The 26,545-nt window shown below is 53.7% G+C and overlaps 1 protein-coding gene across 5 annotated transcripts in view; it reads left to right on the top strand.

Moving 5' to 3' along the window:
- Positions 1 to 3,220: 3,220 nt before the first annotated feature.
- ZMIZ1 (zinc finger MIZ-type containing 1) overlaps positions 3,221 to 26,545 on the top strand; it is a 227,258-nt gene continuing 203,933 nt past the window's right edge. For all 5 annotated transcript variants that reach the window (XM_045841873.1, XM_045841874.1, XM_045841875.1 and 2 more), the window contains exon 1: positions 3,221 to 3,563. The gene's annotated coding sequence lies outside the window, so the exon portion shown is untranslated. The remainder of the gene's footprint in view (positions 3,564 to 26,545) is intronic.

Raw genomic sequence — 26,545 nt, 5'->3', positions numbered from 1 at the left:
AAATTCAATAAGCTAATGCCAAGGGGCTCTCATCAGAGTAGCCAGCACACATTAGGTACTAAATAAGCCATATCTTCTTCCAAAAACCCCAAGGGATCTAACCTGCTTTGTTATTTCCCAGAAAGATGAATAGAGACAGCAAGGGCCTGAGTCCCAAGGACCAGCGACCAGGGTCCCCAGGAGGCCTGGGTCCAGGTGTGATTTCTTCAACATGCTGCTGTCAAGTGTCATGCTTGTCCAGCTGGGAAGAGCTGAAATTCCCCCAGGCTCCATGCTACAGAGAGTTGGACTTGCTTTGTGTGCTGGGCTTAGCTCCTCTGCCTCTCAGAGGCTTCCTAGATTTAAGGTGTAAAGGGAACTGGGTGGGAGTGGGGGGTGTTCTAGACAGGAGCTTTTAAACACGAATGGTCATCCCCAAGGTCACCTGCATCTTCCACTTCCTGGAGGTGGCAAGCCCATGATTCACTGAGAAATGTTCAGAGGACTGAGCATCCTGACCTAGATGGTCATCGAGACAACAGGCACTGCTCTAGTTCTTGGCTGAGGCTAGAATTTTGCTCTTCAGATTCTTATACATCAGAAACTCTGCCCTGAGATTTTGGACCTGAGGCAGGGGTGTCATTGTGGCTGTTGCAATGCTATGAATTGCTGGGAGTGGAGGGCAAGCTGTGGCTCCAAATGGCTCCAACCACCATTTAGCAAGCAGAATTCTTACCTTTCAGCCCTGAATCAGGCCAAGGGTTTCTCAGGTTGCCTTCCCAGCACCCCAACCAAATCCATACTTAGGAAAGTGGGCTATCCAGAGGCTGAGGGGAAGGGCTGGATAGCCTGAGGGGAAGGGCTCCCTCCCACAGGAATGTGCTGGGACCATGCCTCCCTGGTGTCCCTAGAGGTCCAGAAGTGCTTTCATACCATCCAACCTCCCCAAGGATGTTCATCTGCCACCTGTGCCAGAGCAGTGAGAAAGCAGCCAGTGTCACAGTTCGAGACTGAGGCCCAGAAAGGAGTGTTTTCCTTTGCACCTAATGGCACTGAGACGTGTAATTTCCCCTGGGAAAATCAAGCAGGCTCCCAGCATCCCCACGCCCCTCACGCCCCCGTGGACCTGAACTGCAGTCCTCTGAGCCCTCAGGAATCCAGGCTGAGTTCGCTGGCTGTCAGACTAGTGCAGCTTTGAGAATGGATTCAGGGCTGGCAAATTCATTTTGCCTTCTCTCCCTCAGTTGTGAAAGGAGTGATCTCGTGGGCCCTGAAGGAGTTCAAGCCGAGGTCAGAGATGCTTTCTGAAAGATGTCTAAAATGGGGGCGAGGAGGGTACTCCGGCCTGCTCCCCGCATTAGCCCAGGGTCCGCGGTGCTCACTCCCAGGAGGCCGGGGACGACCCCCGACTCTTCATGGCATGTCCGCACTCCCAAGCCGGCCTCGTCAATCAGGCAATGGCCCTAGCCGAGTCAAGACGTCTTCCGTTCATCTCAGGCCCCGGGGGAGACCCCCGCCCGGTTGCCTCCTGGTGTCCGCCCCCAGCGGTGTCATTGTTCTCTGACGTCACGCAGCGGCCCCGCCCCTCGACCCCCACTCTCCCTGCCCCCTAGCCTCCAGCTCCTGGCGCCCGAGACCCTGGAGCCTCCCAAGCCCGGGCCGAACAGGGCACCCCCCTTAGCCCGGCCGGGGCTGCGCCCCCTTGCGCTCTCCCCAACTTGCCTTTGTTATTCCAGCTCCCTTCCTTGCCTCGCCTCCGACACAGCGGCGGAATGCAAAACGTGGAGAGCGGAGTTCATGCCACACCTGGAATCTGCAGAGGGCGCGGAGCCGCAGACTCCCTATCTTGTGTGGGGAGGGGAGCGCGTGCGGGCGCGCAAGTGTGTGTCCGTGTCCAACCTGTGCTGTTCGAGCGCTGATTATGATTTGCTCTGTGGGTTCTGCAAATCATGAGTGGTGGGCTTGAGGAAGGGGTGTGGAAGAAGAAGGGAGGAGGACGTCTGTTTGTATGTGTACGTGAACGTGAGGATTTAGTGCACAGGGTAATGTTTCGTGTTTTATTTTTCGAGTGTATGTGGGGTTGTACACCGATGTATGTGTGCATGTGCAATTGCGTGCGCCTGTGAGTGTGCTTGCTATGGCCGTGCACACGCATATTTGTGAGGGAAAGTGTGTGTGTGTGTATGTGCGAGGAAGCGTGTTTGTAATACTGAGTGTGGGCGCCAATGTGTGTGCCATTTGTGTAGGAGTTTCCGTATGAGTGGCAGTGGGCAGGAGCCAAGGTGGGTGCGCACTTAGATGTATGCTGTCAGGGCTGGGACTGCGAGGGGAATGACTCTAGTTGGGAGCACCCAACTGAGCCTTGTGAGTGCCATCGCTCTCCGAGACCCCTGGGGAAGTGCCCGGCTCGGGACTGAGGGATGGTCCCAGTCCGAACGCCCCCACCCGGCCTGAGCCTATTGGGCCCAGGTTGCTCCACAGGGCCTTCGGGGGAAATCCACACGCCTCTAGATGCCATGCGTGCCCAGGACGAACCAGGCGCATTGCTCCTTCCCAGCCGTCGGGGTGACGCGCTCCAGCGTCCCGCAACATCACCCTTGCTGGCAGGGGTGGGCTGTCCTTTACACGCTGCACCCTCCTGTCCCCGGGCTATGGGGAGAACGCCAAAGCCCCCAGAGGAAGGTTTTGGCGATCTCGTTAGCAACTCGCTCACCCCCAATTCCGGGACTTGACAGTGTTCTCAGCCCGGTGTGCATTCCAGTCGCGGGCTTTCGAGCAAAGGGGAGCACTCCAGTGAACCGGGTGATTTTAGCCTCCTCCCCAACGTGGTCCCTTCCCAGGCTCAGCATTTCTTTCAGTATTACTCCAAACTTGCTGGGATGGAGATGGGGGCGGTCAGGGAGAAGTGAAGGGAGGAGGAGAGAAAAGGGAGGTGAGTGGAGGGGGTGGAGGATGTCACGCAAAGCCCATCAGAGCCAGAGAGGGGAAACGCTTGAAGAGGGCTCAGACCGCGAAGCTGGGAAGAAAGAAGGCAAAAGAAGGGAAAGGCGAGGTGAAGAAAGGAAAAAAGGAAAAGGAAAGAGAGGCGAGTGCGCAGAGAGCGCGCGAGCAGAGCCAAGTGCCGGAGGCATCGGCGGCTCCGCGCTCCGCTCCGCGTTTCACTCCTCACCGGCTTTTGCGGGCGGCCGGCGGCGCGGGGCCCTTTGGAAATAGAATAGCCAATGTAATCTGACACTTCAACTTGCTCGGCTCCGGGCGAGTTGATTCACTTACTCACCCCCTAACGCCGAGTTCCTTTTCACTGTCTGTGGACATTAAAAAAGCGAGCGGCGGCAGGCGCCCAGGAGAGCTAGCGGCCGGGAGGCGAGCGGGCGATCGGAGATCGGGCGGTCGGAGATCGGGCGGTCGAGCTATAGAGCAGCGGCGGCGCAGCGCGGTGACCCCAGCCCAGGTCCGCTCGGAGCACGAGCTAGAGCGGAGCTGATCTCGGCGCCCTCGCAGCGGCCGGAGCCGGCCCTGCCCGCCGGTGGCGGAGGCGGCAGCGGCGCGTCCTCCAGCGGCGGCAGCGGCGCTCGCAGTGCCTGGTAAGTTTGAAGCCAGACCAGGGCGCCCGGTGGCCCCGGGCCTTCCTCCGGCTCCCCGCGTACTCTAGGGGTGCGAGCGTGGGGCGTCGGATGCTTGGGGCTTTTCCGTTTAAGGGTCTGCTGGGGCCAGAAGAGAGCAGGGCGAGCGGCAGGCAACCTGGCTCCGTTGCGCTCCTCCGTGGCGGCCGGGGGCCGAGGCCCAGGCGACCGGCGAACGCCAGGCTGCGCGGAGCCGGCTTGGGCTGCGCGCGGGGGCCGGGGCTCGTCGGGTGTGCGGGGCTTGAGTAAGGCTGTGCGGGGCTTGAGTAAGGCTGTGCGCGCGCGGACCTGGTGCCCGCCTCCTGCCGGTGCGCCTCCAGCTTTAGTTCTGTACACCACGGGCCGGGCAGGACACGGATTTGGAGAGGCAGGAGGGAGGAAAGGACCGGGCTAGGACCCCCTTCGTCTCCCTCCCCTCTTTTGGGGAGAGTCGAAGTTGTGCGCCTGTGTGTGAAAACAGCCAGGAAAGGAAGGCGCCGAATTTCGGTGTGGCAAGGGATGGTGGTGTTAACTTGTACATCTGAATTTCCAGGGAAAACACACACTTTTGTAAATGGGAAGTGTTGGGGGGGGGTGCGGTTAAGTTGTTTGTGTGTGAATAGCCTGGGGAGACTCCGCGCACCGTAATATCGGGGAACGTCGAGGCGTGTGTCTAGGCGCTTCCTGTAGGTCTTTAGAAACCGAAGGGGCATTAAGGGCAACGCCTGGACGGGGTTGCCCCGGCCAGCAGCTGAGCCAGGAGGGAAGATGTGCGTGTGTGCGCGCGCGCGTTGCAAATACGAAAGTAATTTCCCCGTGTTCTTTCTTCCTCCTCGTCTCCGGCGGCGGGCCCCGGGGGAGTGGGAGGTCGGCCGGGGAGGAGGTTGGGGTGCCGAGCCGGGCTGGGCTGGAACTGGGGTGGAATTCGAGCTCTGGAAGCTTGTTTCACATTCCTGGTGTCTAGGTTGGGGAGAAAACAGTGGGGAGCGCGGCCTCGGCGTCTGGGGCGCAGGCAGCGGGCGCTCGTCGCCCCCTCGCCGGGGACATCTGTCCAGGAAGCCAGCCGGGCTGGGAGAAGGCCCAGTGTGGAGGGCAGGATCCCCGCCCCGGAGCAGCGGGGGCGCGGGCGAGGGGCGGCAGCCTTCCCGGCCATTGTGCGCCAGCAGATTTTCACGGGAGACTGCCCCGGAACCGCCGGAGAAGGCCGGGAGCCGGCCTCAGCCCCGGGTTTAAAAGACACTCCAGGAATGTAAACAACCCGGGCGGGAGCGCTCCAGGGCAGCGGGCCGGGGGGGCCCCCTACCCGTCCCTGAGGGACAGCCCTTCGGCGGGGCCAACAGGCTTTCCCCCTCTACCTGCTGCAAACTTTTTCTTCCTCTGCTTCTCTTACCACCTCGCCCCTCCGGCGGGGCACAGAGCGAGAGCCACTCCCTGGGTGCGAGCCAAAGGCGTCTGGCACCCGGTGACGGACCCCAGAGGCTTGGCCACTGGGCCCCCTGCTTGGGTGTCCGGAGTCCCGGCTGCGCCTTCCTGGGAAGTGCCAGCTTCCAGGGCAGACAGTGCCCGAGTAACTGGGGCTCCGAGAGCTTGCTCGCCTGCCTCCCTTCCTCCCTCCCTCCCGCTGCTCCTTCCCCCGCTCTCCCCCTTCTCCTCTCCCCTGACTGCTTTTCCAATGCCCTGACATGAGGGAGGAAGATTTAACTTGGCAGCCCAAACAAATGTTCTCTCAGAGGTCCTCCAAGAAGCTGGCGGCTGGGCTGGCAGAGTGAGGGCACTGCTCCGTCAACCTTTTCCTCCTCTCTGCTCTGCCATGGTCATTTGGAGCCCCCTGGGTAGACTGCTCAGGGCATGGGAGAGTAAGACCCAACCCTACAGATTTAAAAGGTCAGTGGGAAGCCTCCTGTGGAAGCCACTGGCTTGGTGCTGGGTAGGAGCCACCCGCAGCTGCCTTTTGGTGCCAAGGGTTTTCTGGAGGACTTTCTTGAGCAACAGTTTGTCCCTCTGCTGCAACCCCGGGACATGGCCTGGTGGACCAGAGGGCTGGCCAGTGCTGTCTCCTCCTCCCTGTGGGTGTGAGGACAGGCTGGTTACACAGGTCAGGGCAGGAGGCCAGAGGCTGTTCCCAGAGGTGCCTGGCTTTGCTTATTTTTTTTTGCTTGTTTTTGTTTTTGTTTTTTAAGGTGGAGATAAAGAGGCAGGCACTATGACAGCAGAGTGGGCAGCTTGGCTGGTGACAAACTCCAACTTGCCTTCACTGGCGTTTGTATGGTCTGGGGAATTTAAAAGTTGCTTGTAAGCTCTGTGAAGTTTAGAAGAGGGAGCAAGTCCCTAACTTTCTCTGTCCTGGTTGCTTTTGGAGGGGGTCCATAGTGGGGGGAATTCCTGGCCCCTTGCTTGCTCACTGCCTGGCCCTGGTGATGTGGTTTATGAATGCCCCAAGCCTTGTGCTGACCTTTCTTAATTCAAGTTGAGGATGTTGAAACACCAGCATCAAACAAAAGACACATTGAAGCTGTATCTGCCACAGAGCACGTGTAACTTGGGGCCAAGGGAATGCATTTGGAGGGAGATGGTGTTTTCTTCTGAGTTTTATGATTTTGGTTGAGTTTTGTTTTTCCCAAAAGGACAGAAGCATCTCCTTGTCCCAAGTCACGAGGTTATGAAATGCTGTTTTCACATGTAAATCTCCAAATGTTAGACCTCTGAGAGCTGGTGGCAGTGACTTGGGGTGGGGGGTGGAGCAGTATTTCAAAAGTTTCAAATGGTTTTTGGATTGAGTTTTGAGGCATTCAGCGTATGGCTCACAGAAGGGTTGCTAATAAGGCATTGCTGGACTTAGGAGAAATTTTGATTAACTAGCCCTGTCTGTGCAGAAAAGGATTGCTGGCTTCTTTGTGGGGACAAAATGTCCCTTTTTTTCTTCTAAGGAAAGAGGGAAGGAGGATCCTGCTCTTTACAGCCAGGAGCAAAGTGAAGAAAGGTCCAGAGACTGTGGGGTTGGCCACAAAACCTGGTTCCTCTCTCTCTCTCTCTCTCTCTCTCTCACACACACACACACACACACACGCTTCCATAACAATAGTCACACAACATTATCGCCATTTCTGGTGCCCAGAGATGTGCTCCAACAGGCCAGGTGTCCATTGTCAAACCATCCTGGAAGATTGCAGAGGGAAGGACCCAACTAAGAAGAGCTGCAGACTTAATTTTTTTTCCTGGTTGACAGAGATGGTGGATTAGGAAGGAAGACACTTTGAGGCCTCCTGTGTCCTGAGAGTTTTGTCGTAAGAGTACCCATGTGTGAAGCCGCTGATACTAACTTCTCTGGCCTTGGCCAGGGTCCAATAGGCAACTGTGATCCCAGCCTCGGGGAGAGACGTTGCTATAAGAAATTCGGGAACCAACAAGTTAATTTCCGGAAGCTTCTCTGGGCACTTTGTCACGGAACCAGGAAGCAGGGCCTGCCAGGCCATGACTGGGTCCCATACGTTTTCATTCATAACTTTGCTCCCGGGAGCCCTTGCCTGGTTCCTGTCCCTACCTCATCTTTATGAGGTTCCTTAGGTTTTGTGTGGACAACAAAGGCTAGGCTACTGTAATTACCCTGGACACTGCTGTAGTCTTGCCTGGTGACTACTCTGGTTTCTCTGCAGGACACAGTGGCCTCAGCCCACGCCCTGGTGGGTGGTGCTCTTTGTCCCTCGAGCCCGAAAGGATGAAGGGAGGCAGAGCCTGACTGGGCTCTAAGCTCCATGGATGGTTCTGAGGTTGGGTCCTCCCCTCTGGGAGGATACAGGGTGGCTGAAAAGAACCAGTCCCAGGCACAGGCTTTGGAAAAAGAATCCAAAAATTCATGATTATGTGGATCTTCCCCATTACCTGAGGAGATGGGGAGGAGGTGTCAGGTGGCTGTAGATGGCTGGCTCCTTTGGGCCAGTAGTTTCACTCTGCTGGGCCTCAGTCTCCTCATCTGTAAAATGGATCCAAAGGCAAAATCTCTCATCTACTTGATTGCTGTGAAGATGAAACAGATGTTGTCACAAGAGCCCTGGGCATGTATCATCCAAAGGCCTGGTAGGCACTGGGCACAGTGTGGATGGAGCACAAAAGGATTAAATTGGGATGCTAGAAGCATTTTCCAGATGCTGCTCTTCCATCCAAGCCTACCTGCCTGACAATTTATTGTCTAACCTTTGCTTGCATGCCTCCATGACATGGTGCTCACCTCCTATGGGCAGCCCCTGCCTTTAATGGACAGGTCTGGCTGTTAGCATGCTCTACTGCATGGCGTACCTTCTGGAAATCAACCTCTCCTGACTCTCACTCTGGCCTTGAGGATCTGGGGGCCCTCCAGACCACAGATTTGTTCTTTCCTGAATGATCACAGATTCAAGATCAGTGTCCAGGTGAGCCACAGTGATGTGAGATGGTGGGACACCCTCCAAGTGGCTGTTTCCAGCCTTATTGGGAGTGACCTGTGGGGAGTGGGGTAGGGTCTGCTTTCTGTCCTCTGTCTTTGTGTGCTGACTTTGCCTCTTGGCACTTTCCGTCCTTGGATCAGGTATAAAGAGAAGGAGGGGGATGCATAGCAGCGGGTGGGGTTCAGTCAGGGGCCCAGCATGGATGCCACAGATATTTCCTAAGAGTCTACAGTGTGAAGCCTGTGGCCAGCAAGAGATCCAGAAATGTGTAAGACAGTTCCTGTTCCTTCAGAGTTTACAGTCCATTCAGGGCAGGAAGATCAGTCCAAATAAATAATTAACCACTTACCAGCTGGCTGCCTGCCATGGGGCACACGATGACATTAATAATCACGGCCCCTTGCCTTTGTGTGGCACTTGGTGGATTTGAGAGCACTTTCCAAATTCGGCTAACTCTAATAGTAACAGTGTAAGTTAGATTCTGTTCGCAGTTACTCCCATTGCACAGAGAAGAAAACAGATTGGCAGAGGTGACACGACTGTGGCTAAGCCAGGACTCAGCTTTAGGCCTTCCAGAGGCCAGCACTCCGTGCTGTCACCTTCCCATCCACCAACTGGACAGGGTACTATGCCAGAGCTGGTGTGGATCCCAAAAGTAGGGGTGGGGGCTTGAGGTTAAGGAGGAGCAGCTGTCCCCAGGAAAGGTACGGGTGAGCCTCACCTGTCCCTTCTCCCACTTTTGGCAGCACACAGCCCACCCCACCAGCAGCTGTGCCCCTGAGCTTGCTTTGAACCCCAAATCCTGCCATGACTTCCTGGGTGTACATGTTTGTGCATGGGCCTTCACCACCATCCCTGGCCCTGGAGCAGGAAGCAGAACTGCTTGTAGGCCCCAGGTTCCTGTGCGGCCCAAGGCTTTCCCCTGAGCTGTGATGGTTTCTATAGATACAGACATTGACTCAGCCTGCCCCTCCTCAGGCTGAGTCAGTGCCCAGACCCAGTGGGGTAGCTGCCCTGTGGAAGCCTCCGGGTTCCTTCTGCACCCTATGCAGCTTACCTGCTGCCCAGGACCTATGCCTGCTTTTCTGAAGCTCATCTGAGCGTCACCCCAGGACAAGGCTGCATCAGGTGGGGTCCAGAGCAGGGAGCAGCTGGGCGGGCTGACCTGGCATCTCCCCAGGAAGCCTGGCCCAGTTTGGCACACCTGCACAGGTAATGACTGTAGCCTGGGAGCACCCCGGGCCCCACCTGTCAGGCCCAGCTGCTGGGGTTACTACAGGATCATGCTGGGGGAGGCCAGGGTGTCTGAGCTAATTAGATTTCTTAGATTTCAATGCGCCCCTAATCCTGTTAGCCTGGCTGTAATTGTAACCACTTGAAGGTTTCAGCCATGGCAGGCTGTTGAGGACAGACGGCGTGGGGACTAGGGACTGCCTTCCCAGGTCTCTGGGGTGGGGGCCTGTGTGACGGTAGGTCGTATGCTTTTCTGTACAATCTTAGCACCACAGACTGTCAGAGCTGGCACGGCCCTTAGAGATCATCAGCTTCAATCCTTCACTGGACAGATAGGGAAACTGAGGCTTCCTGGTCTGGAGCCTCAATGACTGGTGGAGGCAGGGTATCAGAGACTTGTGGTGGTCTGACTTTGTGATCTTTGTCCTTGGAGATTTCAGGACAGGTCTAGAATTGCCCAAGGGCTAGTGAACCCTCCAGATGCGTTTTCCACAGAAATAGGGGCTAGGGGCTTCATTTGTCCTGAAGCCTGCTCCCCCGCTGGCATTACCTATTACAAACATCTCTCTCTCTCTCTCTCTCTCTCTCTCTCTCTCTCTCACACACACACACACACACACACACACACAAACACGAATTCTGGGGCCCCTAGGATTCTGTCTGCTGGCCAGGGTGTCTGCAGAGGACAGATGCCTGCCTCGCCCAGGCATGGGGGCTTTCTCCCTCTTCTCCCACCAGCCTTTCCCAGATTCTTGATCTCTCGGGGGTCCAATTCCATGCAGATGATTGCTTTGCCAAAAAATGGCAAAGCTATTCTGATTGGGGGGGTGGTCTCTTAAAATATAATCTCTTTGTACGTTTCAGTGGCTCTTCCAAAATCATATTTTGGTGTCTGGTTTTAATGGGAACTGCACCCACTGCCATCCTTTCCCTGCCCTTCCTCCATTCCCATTTCCCAATAACTCTAGTCATCCACCTACAGACTCTGGGCTTGTGGCAGCGTGGGGGGAGGGGTGGCTGTGCTGCCTTCCCAACCCCTGCCCTGGGGAGTCCCAACCAGCAGTTATAGCCTGTCCTCCTTTTTGCTTTGCAGCATTGGGAAAAGATGTCTGAAACCTTCTCCCACTCCGGAAGCTCCTTGGCTCTGTGTTGCCCCTCTAAGAATGTGGTGTAGAATTGGGGGCTACAGTGGTTACCTAGTCTGACCTTTCCTTTTCTCACCCAAGACACTCAACTGTGGAAACAATTGGCCATATACAAGGACAGCAGCAAATTGGCGACAGAGCCAGGTCCAGAACCCCGTTCTTCAGCCCATTAGTTTATTAAACATTTATTGAGCATTTACTGCTGGCCAGGCGCAGCTCTGTCAGCCACCCTACAGAGCTCATAAATAAACGCTGTTCATCTTTGACTTGGGAAGGGCCAGCTGAACCTGGAGGGCAGGGCTTGTTTCTGAACTCTCAGGGTAAGAAATAAGGGACGTTTTCAGCAATAGCCCCAGATGCAACCCAGAATCTCGGCACATTTTTGAAAAGTAACAGTATATTGATTGCATTGCAGATTTAAGGGAAGTAAAACTTAAACCCTCTAGGGAGGGCACAAGGTGTCTCATCTGCCCAGGCCTCTTCCTCGCCTGCCCCCACCCCCACTCAGCCCTCCAAGTGCTGTTTTCATCCTCTGCAGGGATAGTGGCCCCTGCTGCTTTTGTTCCTGCCATCACTCCATCCAGGGATGGAAAAGCAGGGAAGGAGCACTCTTTCAGGAACCCTGGGAGTCACCTGCTTCAGGCCCAGGTGGCATCATGTGAGGAATAGCCAGTGGGCTCAGGACAGGACAGGGGTGGAGATGCCGGGTACCTGGCTCTTGCTCAGTCTGTTGGCTGTAGCCCAAACTCCTACCCAGCTCCCTGGTGAATTTGACTAAAGCTTGGGAACAAGGCAGATGGCTCCGACAAACCAGCACCCTGGCTGAGGGGCAGACTGGGCCCAAAGACCTGGAGAAGCGTCCTGAAACACTTACTTGGCCTTTGCAAGCAGGGAGGGCCCTTGGAGGGTCTCTGTCCAACCTTGGAAGGGACTGGCCGAAGGTCACACAGTGAGATAGATCTCCTGCACCTGGGTATCTCAGCAAGGGGGTGCTGAGTGGTCAGGGTGGGGAGGAATTGAAGTTCCCGGTGATGTGCTTCAGGGCTCCTGCTGTTGTTAACATCTTTAAAACAACTTGCCAGAGTCTACTGTCAATATCACAACAGCCAGAATTTCTTGGGCAACTAATTTGTTTTAGGCTCCTCTTAGACTTCCTGGGTTCAACTCTCAGCTTCACCCATTGTGATTTCTGTGACTCTGAGAAAGTTATGTTTAGCATCTCCAACTTGGGTCTCCACGTCTGCAAAACAGACTTGCTAATAATGTAAAAATAACACACAGCCTTCCCCACAGGTTGAGAAGATGGAGCACAGACAGGGCCTTGCACATGGCAGATATTCAAGAAATGATAGCCTCAGTCATGGTCATGACCATTGCGCTCATGTAGGTGTTAGCACTGTATTATCTCCAACTTACAGATGAGGAGACTCGGGTCAGGTAGACTGCCCAAGGCCACCTGGCATCTCAGGACCAACTAAAGCCAGGCTTGGGATACAGGCTTCCAGCCCCCGCCAGCCCCTGCCATTATTCACAGTTTCCCCTTTGTAGCAGAAAGGGCTGGCAAGTTATCTCTGAGAGCTGAAACATACCCCCCTCTACCTCTCCCTCCCCTGAAAACCCAAGTTCAGTTAAGCCTACCTGTGAAGCCCATTTTCCTTAGAGAGCCTAGAGGGGTCATCGGAAGATGGAGATTTGCATGTCTGGGTTCCTGCCTCAGAACCTTGCTTTCCTACCTGTACCTGTAAGTTAAGGCTAGTGATAATACCCACCTCCCTCTCAGTCTTTTCCTTAGTGGAGCAGAGGAGGGCATGGAGGGACAGGGCCTTGTCAGCCATAAACTATTGTGTAGCATCACTATGAACTGGAGCTAACTGTGGGACCTTAGGCTTGTTGTCACAGACCCCACCTCTGCCTCAGTCTCCTGATCTGAAAATCATGAGCTGAGACCACATGAAGGTTTCCCAAAGTGGGTTCTCAGGAACACCAGTCCACAAAAGGAAGGATTGCAGATCACACCTTCCCTCTCCTGGGAAATTGCCAACCCCTTGCCTCACCCAGGGTTTCCCAAACTCTAGTACACTCCTCCCACCTCCCTTTCTAATGCAAAATAACTATTGAAGATAGCAGTGGAACATCTTGGGAAATGCCAAGCTGGATAGTCCCTTCCAGCTCTGGCATCCATGGTGCTGTCCAGAGAATGGTCTCCCTGCCTAAGGACCACCTTCCCCGGGCAACCACTCATGCTGGCAAGGATGAGGACAGCTTCTACGTGGACAGAAATCTTCCCCAGTGTGCTTTCTTGGCACTGCTTCTTGATCCTACCCTACTCAAGCCCTCTAAAGGTCGCTATCAGTTTCTCTGGCCTCTGTTTCTTTTATTGTCTCCAGACCACAGATGTGTTTGTTGTTGGGCAGTTCCGAAAGCAAGGCCAGCTTGACAGAGGAGTGGCACCTCTGCCATGTCCCTAGATATGGGCCTCAAAGACTTCCAGCTGTCAGCAGGAAGGGCCTTAAACCTGGCCTTCAAAGGCTGTGAGCCCCTAAACCTACGTGCACACCTTTGCAGTCATGTATTTTTCTGCAGTGAGGAATGATCCACGGCTCGTTCAAACTTTTCAATCAGTTTGGATGCCTGCAAGCATCCAGTGTGTAAGAACATTGGCCTTCTTCTGAGGTCTAAAATGACTCTGGCTCTTGAGTGGAACAGGGCTGTTGTGTTGTCTTTCCCCACCTCCTGCCCACAAACCCTTTCACTCCAACTCATTTGTGCTACCTCCTGAGCCACGGATGCATTGTGTGTATAACTCTGGCGGGTGCTAGTAAGGAAACTGAGGCTGCGGGAGGGGAGGGAACCTAACAAGTTCCCTAACATTGGTCTTCCCCTGTGACACAGACCTGGCACAAGGCAAGGGTGGCCCCAGGGGCTGGCCACCTGGGTTGGTCAACCTCACTGCTGAGACTGCTCAGTCTCATCCTCTATGAGAGACCAGGGTGTTAGGTAAACATCCCCCAAAAAGCAAAGTAGGGATTAGGGTGAAGGGAGGAAGTTCGTGTCCACTCCCTCCTCTAGGAAGGCTAGGCAGGACTGGTTTAGGACTGAACCCTGTGTCAGGAAGCTGATTTCAACCCTGATGACTACACTGCTTGTGTGCCCCGCTCTGGTTAATGTTTCCTCCTCGTGGGCCGTGTGGCACGCAGACAAGCACTTGAGAGTGCTGGTACGAATCAGCTGTGAGCCCTTAGCTGGGGGTGTCATGCTGCTGTTAGTAGCAGGAGGCACCTGGGCTATGGGGAGAGCTCTGGCCCAAGCTGGGTTCTTGCACTGGCAGGCCCACAGACTGACCATGCAGGAGTCGCTTTACCCCCCCTGGGCTCCGAGTCGTCATGTCCCTGCCTTTCTGGGGTTCTGAGGAGTGGGCTTTGTGGCTGGCGTGGCATGGGGTTAGGAGGCTCCTTGTTCATCAGCACCCCTGCTTTGCTCAGCCCCCCTGAGCTCCAGGACCCCCTGTGCTTCTGATCCTGAAAAAAGAGAGGAAACCTCATGTGTTATTCCTTGTCTGGTGTTTGGAGATGGTGCCGTGGCCGTGAAAGGAGCTCCCTTGAAGCTGTGAGTTCAGTATTGATTCATTTTCTGCAAAAGGACGCTGATTCCTCCAACCAACCACAGCCCGGTTGACACCTTCATTTTTGCTTGTGCTTCATCTGCAGGGTTGATCTCTTCAGGCAGAAGGAGTGGAACTGCTTTGGGGGTTGGGATACTCGTGGGCCCCAGAATTCTTGAAGCTTACTGCCTGGCGGATGGCTGCCCTCTTAGGCAGTTCCCTAGAGGTACCTGGGTCAGCATGATATCCACTCCTCCTGACCTCATCCCCCACCCCACCACTTTCCGCCACCCCCCAGGGGCTCCAGATACTCCTATTCCTGATATTTGTGGGACCTTTGATTCTCAAGATTGCAAAGGAACTTGGTGGTTACCTCATCTGATGCCTGTTACACAGTATATCCACAGAGCATCTTCTGGTGTGGGTTAGCACACCTCCGTGGACAGGCTGCTCCCTGCTTTCCAGCAGCCCCCCTACCTGGGAAATTCTACCTTTTATGGAGCCTGGAAGGATGCCTCCCCCTACTTTTAATCTCAGGACCATGTGGAATATGGTGAACTCGGGTCTTGGGAACTCTCTTCCATACCCCATGTCAGGGATATATCCCCAGAGGCTTCTCCTTTCCACACTGAGTCCAAGGCTGGAGTGGGCAGAGTGGGCCACCTGGAGGGAGTGGCCTTCTCTCCCCTTATTATCTCCACCTTTGGTAAGAGCCCAGGCGGCCTGGAGACCCTGAGGAGAGCTCTGGCCCAAGCTCTGGCCTGAGCTGGGTTCCCATGCTGGCAGGCCCTGACCTGGAAACTGTCTAACCCAGGTTTTGAAACATGAAGGTAGGCTGGGGAGGTCCAACAGTGCTCATTGGGGTCCAAAGGAATGAATGTGGCCTGGTATCTGCCAGATGGTTCAAGAGGGCTGCCTTCCTACCCTCTTCCGTCGTGCTAACCTGCCACTGGAACTGGGGCTTCTTGCTTGGAGGGGAACCAGGGAGCTGTGAGTAAGTGCTCCCTCCCTGTCTGCCTCCACCCACCTCCTTACTAAGACGCCTCTGCCAGTGTCTCAGGGAACATCCTGACTACATGTCCTGAGGCCCTAGAGACCTGGAGTGTCTGCAAAGAGCACTGGATTTGGAGTCTGAACTGGTGGCACTGCCTCCTCCTGACAGTCTCCCTTGGGGCTATTGCAGGAGTCAGAGGGGAGGACCAACACTCTGCATGCTGCGCAGCGTCCCAGCGGCAAGGAGTGTAATGTTTTATTACCTTGCACAGTGATGACAATGTCGGCACAGAAAGGCCTTGGAGATGATCCAGGCCAGCCCTCTCGCTTAGCTACTGAGTCTGACCCCAAAAGGGACAGAGACCTCTCTAGAGTCACAGAGCAAGTCCATGGCAGAGCTGGAGCTAAAACCCAGGCATCCTGACCATCAGCCATGCCCAGCCCCTGCCTTATCATTTAACAGAAACCCTTTGCTGGAGTGAGACACAGGGAAGTCCCCCTGTGTCTGTGACAGCAGGCTGGCCTGGGTCTTACTATCCAAATATCACAAACCTTCCAAGCCTTATGCTCTTGGCTTGCTCACTGGAGCACTTAGTCCAGGGGCAGGCAGATGTCCCCTGGAGTCCCCATGAGACAGCTGGCTCCCCCAGCCTGGGGCCCCTGCTGTTGACCTCCTGGCTCTGGCTAGGCCGCCCCATATTCTTCCACCTATTACCTAGGATGGAAACAGGATTTCTAGGAGCCCACCTGAGACCCCTTGCCCAGGTGTCTGACCCAGCTTGCTGCAGGATGTTACTCTGGCATGGAACCATGGCTTGAATTTGTGGCCCTGGTTTTAACCTGGTATGACCTCTCCTAGGGCTTTGAAGACCCAAAGATACCCAGACTGTTGCAACAGGAGGAACCTTGGCAACCAGCTTTCTCATCCTCTCCTCATCCTCATTTTCCAGATTAGGGAACTGGGGTCCAAAGAGGGAAGGAAGCTGACTGCAAAGTCAACACAATACCAGATTCTCCCGCCCTAGCCAGCTTGGCCATCTCCCATCCCTTGTTCCCTGAGCTGGGTTCCTTGGGCTGCTCAGGTCTAGTGTATATGGAAGAGGGACAAACCTACAAAACCTCAGGCAGGCCCTCTGCCCTCTTTGGGCCTCCATCTGCCCATTTTGTTCACCTCTCTCCTCCAGGAAGATACTTGCCTAAGTCAGGCCACTCCAGAATCCCAGAGTTTCAGCAGCCAGGTGGCCCTTGATAACTAAACTGGCACTCTTATGGCCTGCAGAGGCATAAAGAGGGAAGTTCTGCTTCCCAGGGTGGCACTGAGGAAGCAGGAAGGTGAGTTGGGGGAGAAGCCAGGCCAGCTTGCTCTGGTCTGAGCCTGCACAAGCCCCTGGGTCTCTCCTTCCCTCACCTTGGAGGTGGCTGAAGCCAGTGTTTGTCAGGTGGACCTTGCCTCCACTGGACGCTGCCTGCTCAGCCCTGAAGGCTGCCTGAGGCAGACAGCGGAGCTGGGTGGGTGGGTGGACAGTGCCTGTTGCCATGTCTCTTCTCTCTCCACTTCATTGCTCAGAAGCCAAGCATTAGCTGAACCCAAAACCTCAACCCAGCTGCCAGCATTCTCCAGAGCCCTGTGACACCTATGTAGGGGACTCCACACCAGCTGTGCAGGGCTCAGAATGGTGAGGCCAAGGGTCTCATCTGCCCAGCATGGGGCCAGACCCTGAGCCAAGTCCCCACCCTCTGTGGGCAGAAGCCTTAGCCTGGTAACACCCTATGTGAGTCCTGTGTGATACTTAGGAGTGGTCAGCCTTCCTCATCAGGCCCAGGAAGAGTGACTTGGGATGAGAGACCTCTGGGGCTCTCTGGCCTGCTTGCTCATCTGTAAAATCGACAGGGAGTGCCCTTGTCCCAGGTCTCCCAGGAGTGAAGGCTGGGAAGGCAGTTTGCGCCTAATAAAACACTTGTTAGGACTGCCAGCTGGAGGCGAGCACGGGCCTCAGCCAGAAGGATGCCCCAGTGAACATCTTTTTCAGGAAATGAAAGCCTGAACCTTTTTAGAATGAGAATCTGGCTCTGTGTGTGAGAAATACCTCCCCTCTGATTCTAAGCAGTTTCCAGTGGCCAGCAACCCAGCTAGCCATCCGTCTGTGCCTCCCTTGCCTGTCACCACTCCCAGTGAGTCTGGTGTTGGGCTGAATAACACCCGAGGGCAGCTCTGGGCACTGGAAGGGGCCCTGGCCACTTCCCATCTAGAACACAGATCAGCTTCCTGACCTCGTCAGGCCCTTGTCTCTCTTTGCCCTCAGTTTCCCCATCTGTGCGTTGAGGCCCCTTCTAGCTGGCACTCTCTCCTGGAAGTCTGTTTGAGCAATTTTACCTCCAGGCTAGGCGAGGCTTCCTACTCCAGTCCCCCAGGATCAAATGTTGTCTATCTTACCTTTGCTCACAAAGTTCTCACTTTCATTACACAAGGGCCTGCCAGCTGTCACCAGGGCTTTAGCCTTCATCGTGTGGACAGTGGCCTGAGACTCGCAGTTCCTCCTTATCAGCAGGCCTCAGTTTTGTTATTGCCTCCACCTGGGGGCTCTCAGGTATCCCCCTCTGTACTCTGCCAGGTCTCTGTATTCTCCCCCACTGGACTGTGTGCTCCACAAAGGTACCAGCCAGATCTTTTGCCTATATCCAGACGGCAGAACAGAGAAGGTGTTCATTAAAGCTCTGAGAGCTGAGTGATGGAATGGAAACCCTCAGCTATCCAGATAGTTCCAGTTTTCTCAGCACATGGGTTTCACTCTGCTGTGTTCCCTTGCTGGAATTTTGCTCAGTAGATAGGATTTTGTTTTTGTTTTTGTTTTTGTTTTTGTTTTTAAATCAATGTTTTTAGTAAGCTTTAAGGCCAGAACTGGTTTTCTATACTTTCGGTCAGGCCTCATCTTTCTAAACAGATGCCTTCTGACTTGCATTTTTGCATTTCCTTTGTTTACCTGGTTTGAGCAGCTCCTTTTTCCCTTTTGGATTCCACATAGTAAATAATGCCACCTCTCATTTTGTTCAGATTTCTCATATCCAAAATGCAGCAAGAATTAGTAGACATTCTGCTTTGCTTGTTCTCTGCTTTGTTGTGTTTTTTAGCTTTGTGTATTAGATTTTTTCTGCCTTTTCTTCCTGCCTGAACCCCAGCACTCCATCTTCCCAGGGCTGGCTCAGCGTCTGCCAGGACCACCAAGGGTGATGGTGTCAGTTGCACACCATACAGCTTGGGGGGCACTGACATTGTGGTCCCTATACGTTGTACATACAAATTTCTGGTGGATGGTGGCAAAGTGTTTTGAGGAAGGGCAGCATGCTCAGATTCTTACAAAACCACTATAAGGACTAGGAGCAGGACTGCCATTGGCCCGCCACCCCAACCAAAACGCAGGAGTCACCCTTGACTCCTCCCCAGATCTGCAGCCTCTGCCATTGGGTTTCCAGGTCCTCACTGCCTTGCCCAGAACCTGGCCTCTGAGAGTATGTAGACAGCGAACTGATGCCCCTAGACTCTACCTTCCAGATGTTTTCGAAGCCACCCCTCCTCCCCACCCCATGCTGCGGTTTTCTTCCCTCAGGTGTCTGCCTCCAGCCTCCCCTCGCCTATCCTCCCTGCACTTGGCTGCCAGTGTGACCTTAATGAAAAGCTCCTCTGATCCTATTACCTCCTCTGCTCTACTTAAAACTCCTTCATGACTTCCTACCACCTACAGTCTGGCACTCAGGGCCTGTTGTTCTCTGGCCCCAGCTGAACTTTCACTTGTGTGTGCTTTGCACATTCTGTTCTCTGCTCTGTGTGCCTGGTGAACTCCTATGCATCCTGCAAAGCCCTGCTCAAGCCTTGGCTTATGCTTGTGCACCAGCCAGATGAAGTGGAGTTCCTGCCTTTGCCACAGCTCCCCCAACTCTGTTTTCTGACTGCTGTTAAAACCCTCATCAGGCAGGACCACAGTTCCCTGCAGGGTACCCCAGCCACCACATTTGGCATCTAGCAAACCTTCCAAAATGCTTGTAGAATAGGTGAATGACTAAATGACAGCTACACTTTACATAGAATTGGTAGGTTTTGTGGTTTGGAAATCTATCTATCTACCTACCTACCTACCTATCTTTGCATTCTAGGTGGATGCCTTGGAAGTGACTTGCATACTTTGAGAAAGACTTGAGTAACTTCAGCCCCAGACTCACAGCTGCCCATATATACAATCTGAGCCCTTGGCCCCTTCTTTTGCCCTCCCCATTTCAAGTCAGAGCCAGAGGGTTGTTTTTATCAGGCCTGGTTGCCAGGAGCACCTCTTAGCCTGAGTTGTTTTGCTTAAAGCTGCTGAGGTCTGGGGCCACCTGGACATCTGCTGGGCCCATGTCACACCCTCCTCAGGCTGGCTTCCTGGGAGAACTGGCTCAGCAGCAAGAACATGGCCAGGGTGCATGTGCAGAGCCTCTTAGGCAAGACTCCCTGAGCAGGGCCAGGGGCTGGAGCCTCATACACATAGCCTATGTACCAGGCAAGTCTGCAGGGAAATGGGCTCCAGCTTGCCTTGGTGCTCGGGGAGTTTGGAGGGAGGGCCACCCCTGTTGGGTAAGTATGGGTGTTCAGATCTACCTAGGCACATCCTTGGGCTACATTGGTTAGAGGTACAGAACAGCATTTCACTGAGCTGGGAGTTGCTGGGTGTCAGCCAGAGGATGACAAGGAGGGATGCTTGAGAGTCTCCACAGACCTTGCCTAGACTTGGCCTCTCCAGTCTTTGCTAGAAGCAGAGCACAAGCTATAGGAGGCTTGGGGATCCCCAGGCCTGCCTGACTGCTGTTCTACCCATCCCTGATGATCATTTCTCTACCTTAACCTCGGCAGCTCCTCAGGAAATGGGGTAGGTGGGCCAGTCTGACTGAGATCAGAACTCCTATCCTAGCTATCCCACTGCATGAAAATTTCATTCCACATCATCAGACTCCAAGCTCACATCCCTAGGAACATCCATTGTATACCAGGCAAGGTTCTCTGGTATCTTAGGGTTGTCACAATAGCCCTCAGAAGTGGGTGGTATTACCCCTTTTTAACCAAGAGGAAGCTGGAGCTCAGAGGGGTGAAGTTACTTTAGACCCCACAGCCACTAAAGGGAATCTGGTTTCTTTCTCCCTACATGTGACCGTGTCTTGATTTTTTAAAAATGCATGCTTGTTGGTACAAATGAGTAACCCTATGGGCATAGTTACCAGCCCTGCTTCTGGCTGAAGTGCCTGTGACCAGGGATGCACTGGAAGCTGTGGACAGTAGCCTCGGAGCCCAGAGCAGCTGGTGGGTTCATTGCTGCTGAGGAGAGCACCTCCAGTCCATGGCTAGAACATCAGCATGTTGTGTCATTCTCCCCCTATACAGCTGGAGCCGATGGGCCCACCATTCCCTGTGCACTTGGGTAAGTGCAGAATGAGGGCCACAGTACTGACAGAGAACTGGAGATGCTACCCATGAGCCCAGCACTGCAGGCAGGAGCGTCGCTCACTTTCTCAGAGATGAACTTAGCTGAGGGTTTCTTGTCTTCTCTGATTTCCTCTCAGCTGCTTTGGGCTCAGTGCTCTTAGAGTCCCTGACTCACTCAAGAGGAAGCAGGGGTCTTCTCTGGGCCCTGAAAACCCAGGGCCTAGGAAACCTAGGACTGAAGTGCTGGATCAGACGGGAGTCAGAAATTGAGGGTGCTTGCTACATGCTTCCCAAAGGAATCTCATATAGGGCATGTCAGCCAGATGTGTTCTTCATCTGTTCGTGGGGTAACTCCAGGCTTTGGAGGGCTGCACCTGGAGTGGGGAAACAACTGGCCGTTCCCAGGACAGAGTCCAGACCTTCCTTCTCCTTTGTCCCTCTCCCACTGGAGCCCAACCCAGCCCCCGGTTCCCTTTTGCTCACGTGAATGTGTCCCATGTGTGTGCACCCAAGTCCTGATTTAGGGGCGGGTTGCGGGGGCAGGTTGTAGAGAGACACGATGAGCCTGAGTGTAATTTTATTTATATGGTTCTCCTTTCAAACTGTCACAGTAAGTCTATTTTTCTTGTCACTTTGTAAATCATTATGCGGGATTAAGCGTTTTACCAGCTTTTAAGGCTTCTGGAGCCATCAACAACCCTGGCTCTTTCCCATCCGGCCTTCTGAACATGCTTCACTGCTCTGGTGCTGGCCTCATTGCTGTTTCTTTAGGCCTGAGCGGTTGGAATGAAAGTGGGGACCTGGAAGATGCTCACTCATCAGCTCACCCATTTTCCATTTTGTTGACGGAACAAACTCAGGAAGGACAGGGACTTCCTGGCCCAGTGCACATGATGCTCTGCTTTTTTCTGGTGCCCCTGAAGTAGTGCGGAAGGAAGCTGCTGACAGTAATGGGGATACAGCAGTTGGAAAGGTTTTCCTTGTCACCCGTGGTAGCCTGGACATCTCTCCCCACCCCATGGCTGTGGACAGATTGCTCAAGAACCAAAGAGAGCTCCAGCTCCAAAGAGATTTTTGAAGGTCAGGATCAGGGTGGGCAGCCCAAATATGCCTGTAGCCAGTGAAGGGCCTTCTGCTCCCTCCTGGAGTGCGGGACCAAGGACACAAGCTGGGGTGACAGGGAGTTGGAAGTGGGGGTATGGTCAGAGGCCACACTGGCATGTGGGATCTTATTATTTATTTCTCTAGAAACCCTTGTCCTTCTCCAGAGAAGGCTTCAGGATGCAAGAACAATGGAGCCATTTGCTGAGATGTTCAGAGTTGCAGACAGTGGCCAGGGCCCCCCAGGCTGAGAGCCAGCAGTGTGCACTCATGCATTTCCCATCGCCGGCCCATCTGGAGAGGCCTGCTCAGAAAAACAGAAAACAAAAAGGCGCCCACCTGCAAGGCCGACACACATTTTGGGAGCTGAGGCTGGAGAGGCACTTGTTCTGAGGGAGCCAGTGCTGCTTGTGTCTCCCGCACTCCCTCACACACTGCCAGATAGGGCTGAGCCCTATTTCCCCCTGCCTTTTCCATCACGGTGGACCAGCCTCCCCCAAAGCCACAGGATTCCAACACTTCCTCCCGCCTGTCTGCTTGCTGGTAAGGCCCAGCCTTGGAGGCCAACGCTTACCCAAGCTGCTTCCACCACTCCCACTCCTTTGTCTTTGAACCTGACAGACGAATCACTTGCCTGCAATTTCAGTCTGTCAAGAGACCCACTTGAGCAGCTTTTGAGGCAGGGCCCTGTGCTTGGCATGGCAAGGGCTCCCGATGGAGACCAAGAACCTGATGAGCAACATTCCCACTGCCTCCTGCTTTCTCTGTTGCAGCCCCCACTGTGCTGGGTGGCAGCTGCCTGTTTATTTTCTTATTTTTAGACTGGAGCAGCTTCTACAAGGCCAGAACCTTGCCTCTTGTGTCCCCTAGCATGGTAATGAGAGCATGGGGGCACAGACTAAGACAAAATTTCTTGAGTGGAAGGATGGCTAAACAAATACTGAGACCTTGACTTCAAGGAGTTTTGCAGTGTAAATTGGAAATTAAGCCTTGGCTACTTGGAAAAACAGCAACAATACATACTAAAAGTGCCACAGAAATTGGCTAAGAAGTTCCAAGGAGAACTTGGAACAAGTGAGAGATGAGAATGGACTAGAGTGGTCAGGCAGGGCCTCCTGGAGGAAGAGGCTTTAGCTACAACTAAGCAAAGAAGAGGTAGAGGAAAGGCACTTCTGGGACATGGAAAGGCCTGAACAAAGAAAAGGAAGTGTGCCCACCTAGGGATCCGGGGGAGTTCAGCCTGTTCATATAGCTTCAAGAAAGTAATCTGGACCCAGTCTCCAAGGGTAGCCAGGACCCCAGAGGGAAGGCAGGGTTAGGAAGAGACCCTATACTAGATGTAGGAAGGAAAGTATTTTAGGATATTAATCATGTGGCAAGGGGCTGCCTGGATTCGAGGGGGAGATCAGAACCCTGTTAATTACAGAGGTGAGTAGAGCCCCTCAGGTGTACTTCAGGACCAACCAACTTTGGTATGGGTGCTGCCTGGGGGGCTGGCTGCTCCTCTAGCCTGGCCCCTTCATGCTGAGAGGGTGAGGAGGAGGTAGAAGCGGCAGGTGTTTCTGAAGGTCTGGGTGCAGGCTTGACCTGGCTGCTCCTTTACAGGGTGGTATGGCCCTGAGCCTCTGTCCTCAACCTGCAAAATGGGGAGATTTAACAGCCCCCACCCCAGCCTGTGTGCTTGGCTGCTACAAGGAGTAAGTGGGGCACACTGAGGGAAGGTCTTTGTGAGCTGCCTTGGTGGCCCATTCTGGAAAATTGGTGGCCACAGCAGCTTGGCCATTTCATGGATGCTGGCCTCCTCAGTTCTCTAGACTGGAGGGAGCCTGGGGACCTGAGTTCTATTACCAACAAATCCTGTGCCAGTCACTCTCCTCCTTCAGGCCTCAGCTTTCTGTACAGGGGTTGATCATGGTGATCCCTGCCTCCCTAGGTGCTAAGAGACATGGTGAAAGTGTGCCTCTCACACCACTGCCAGTGTTCCCTGCTAGGAGACCAAGGCTTGGGTGTCCTTCTGTGGGCAGGGCTCCACATTGCCTGGCAAGCCTGGTTGTCATGACAGCATCATGATGCCTCCTTGTAAGCTCTGGAACCTCCACCAAAAGGTTCCAATGCATGTCTCTTGGTGTCCAGCAACTTCTAGGTCCACTTGCATTTCCTTGTACTTCTACCCACTCCCTGGATGCCCCTTATTAATCAAGTGAGCAATGAACCCTTATCAGATTCCTTCCACCCACCCTCTGGCAAGCCTTGCACAAGTTTGTGCCTGTAAGTGATGCTTATGGCTGTTTAGAAATCCCGACACCAGCTGGCAGAGGGGCGATCAGGTAGCTCCCTTTTCTATAAGATGGGGTGGGTGTTTTTAGAACAGATTTTGATTTTCTGATAAAAGAGCCCTTCAGAGAGTGAAGAGACAGGGTACAGGAAATAGCACCCCCAAAGCTCTTTGAATATGATACAGGCAGTTGAGGGGCTGAGCTACCAGCCAATAAGACAAAGGCTCCTGGGGGCTTTACAGTAGGGAGACTAAGGCTCAGAAAGCCAAAGGGACTGAGCAAGAGTAACTTACTAGGGTTTCCACACTGTGCCATTATCTCATTTAATTATCCGTGTGCATTATCTCATTTAATTCTCCAAAGAACCCTCAAGAGGAAGAGATGATTTTTATCCTCATTTAACATATATGCACAAATGGAGTGGTGCTCAGAGAAATTAAATCCACAGAGCTAGAACATGTCGGAGGCAGGATTTGAACACAAGTCTCTGATTCTAGAACATTCTCTCCCATCGTGCTCTGTAGACCCCCTCACATGCCCCTGGATGCCTTGAGGAGGGCCTCTCACTGTGCCTGCTCCCATGAAGTGCTATGAAGACAGCTTCCTCTTTCTAGGAGGTGTGGGTGCTGAGGGCTTTCTGTATTGGGGAGATAAAAGAGCCCGTTTGGGATGATTTTTATCAGCTTAGTAGGCCGGTTTGACTTACAGGAAGAAGCCAATTTGCATTTTGGGAAAGAGTTGAGTGTAAAGGCTATGGTGAGCACTGGGTGGATTTATAAATAAACAGTCGACCGAGGGCATTGTGTGTCCCCAGCTGTACAATGCTGGGCTCATATTGACACCACAGACCCGTTCCACACGTCACAGCTGCCCTTTGGACAGAAAGGGCCTAATTGAGTAAGAGTGCACTGCTAGAAATGCCAAGGAACCGTCTTCCAACCTGGCTTCCCCGGGCACAGGCAAGCTGGGTGAGTCCGGCTACAACCGGGCCTGTGTACTGTGGCTGCTGGCATTGTGTGCCAGGTGCAGAGTCTGCCAGTGATGACACGTGAGGGCTCAGAAGGCTGTGAATGCTCGGGCCGGGCAGCCTCTGCTCTTCCCGCAGCTTGAGCCAGGTCCCAAAAGTTTGAGCTGGTGGCACAGTGGTGACCAGACAGCCTGGGCCCCAACCCTCGATTTGCCCCCAGCAGTCCTTTTGCTTTCTGGAGACTAGATTCCTTGGCCATGAAATAGGTAGTACTTAACATCCCAGGTTATTATGAGAATTAAGTGAAGTGAAGTCAACAGTAGACTTAGTTGTCCTTGCCCCACCCTGGGATAACTGAGTGAAGTAGGGCATGTTCACTGCCTCCCTGGGCCTCACTTTCCTCTTGGGAAAGCAATGGGGCTGGATGCTGGTCAGGGGCCTGGGACACTTAGGCCAGAAGGGGCTGCTTCAGCTCCCTGTTCAGCTGGATTGAAATCCTGCATTTCACCTGCAGGACCTCAGGCATTCTACTTCCCCTCTCAACAGCTCAGTTTTCCTGGGTGTAAAGTGGGGATAATGGACCTTGTTAGGAGGAGGAAATGTAATGTATGGTCAGCACTTAGCATAGAGCCAGGCACGTGATAAATGCTCATTAATCAATTATAGCTGAAATACCTATTTCAGGGGGGAAAATCCATTTTCAAATCAGAACACTATTAAGTCAAACACTCTGATTTGATTCCAGATAATACAAATAATAACCATAATACCAGTAGCTAGAAGACCACCCCTGCAAGGCCCACCTGTTCATCCTGCAAGCTTCCAGAACTTCCTTGTTCACTGCTGATCCCACTCTCAGAACTTAACTGGCTCTCCCCTGGTATTTCAACTTTTCTGGAGTCCAGCTTACTTGTCTGCTCAGATAAGGATCATCAGGCCTTTCTTATCTGACTTCTTTGAGGGCAGACGTGTCCTCTCCTCACACCTGTCTGTTGCCTTGGTAATGGAGCACACCTAACAAATTGCTCTGCATGAACAAGGCCCTTTGGGACCTGTACCCAGAGACACTCCCTGGGCCCCTACGCCCCTGTGAGGTGCCCAGTTATTCTTCAGGTTGTGGTAGATCTCTTCTCCTTAAAGTCTAGTCTTCAATGTTTCAGATCTTTTGGGGATCCATGTCTCATGGCTATGGGCAGTTCCTGCACCTCAGTTCTCGTGGCCAGTTTGAATGAGGCAGCCAATAGCACTAGAGGCACGGTAGGCATATTGTGCATGGCCACATAGAGAGACATCTTTTTTGGTTGCTGAAACAGCCATCTCCTGAGATCCCTGTGAGACGGAGGGGCCAGAGCCTTCTCATCCCTGTGTTGTAGGGAGGTAATTGGGCAGAACTTGGTACAGTTAATGACATGCTCTGCTTAGATGGCAAGGTAGGTATTTGAACCCGGCTTCTGGCCTGCCCTCAAGCCCTCTGCTTCCCACTGGCCTTGCTGCGGAGAGTTCCTAGAAGAAGCTGAGAGTGGAGGATGGGTTTGAAGAGGAAGGGAAGGAAATGAGTCCTGATGGATAAATGTTTGTACAAGGAGCTAGAAGGGAGAGGGCTTCACCAAACCTCTAATTTGGAGGTCAGAGATAGGAAGAGGAAAATCAGCACTGAAACAACAGGCCACGTCCTTAACAGCTCCTTGACCTAAACAATGCCTTCAGGGGTTGACAGAAACTGGCTCCATCAGCCCCTGCCTACTGCAGGCCAGACTTGTACACTCACCCACACCCTC

The sequence above is a fragment of the Phyllostomus hastatus genome, unplaced genomic scaffold (genome assembly GCF_019186645.2).
Source record: "Phyllostomus hastatus isolate PE091 unplaced genomic scaffold, TTU_PhHast_1.1 phas_contig_38, whole genome shotgun sequence".
NCBI classification, from domain to species: Eukaryota; Metazoa; Chordata; class Mammalia; order Chiroptera; family Phyllostomidae; genus Phyllostomus; species Phyllostomus hastatus.
This window is presented reverse-complemented; position numbering and strand designations above follow the sequence as displayed.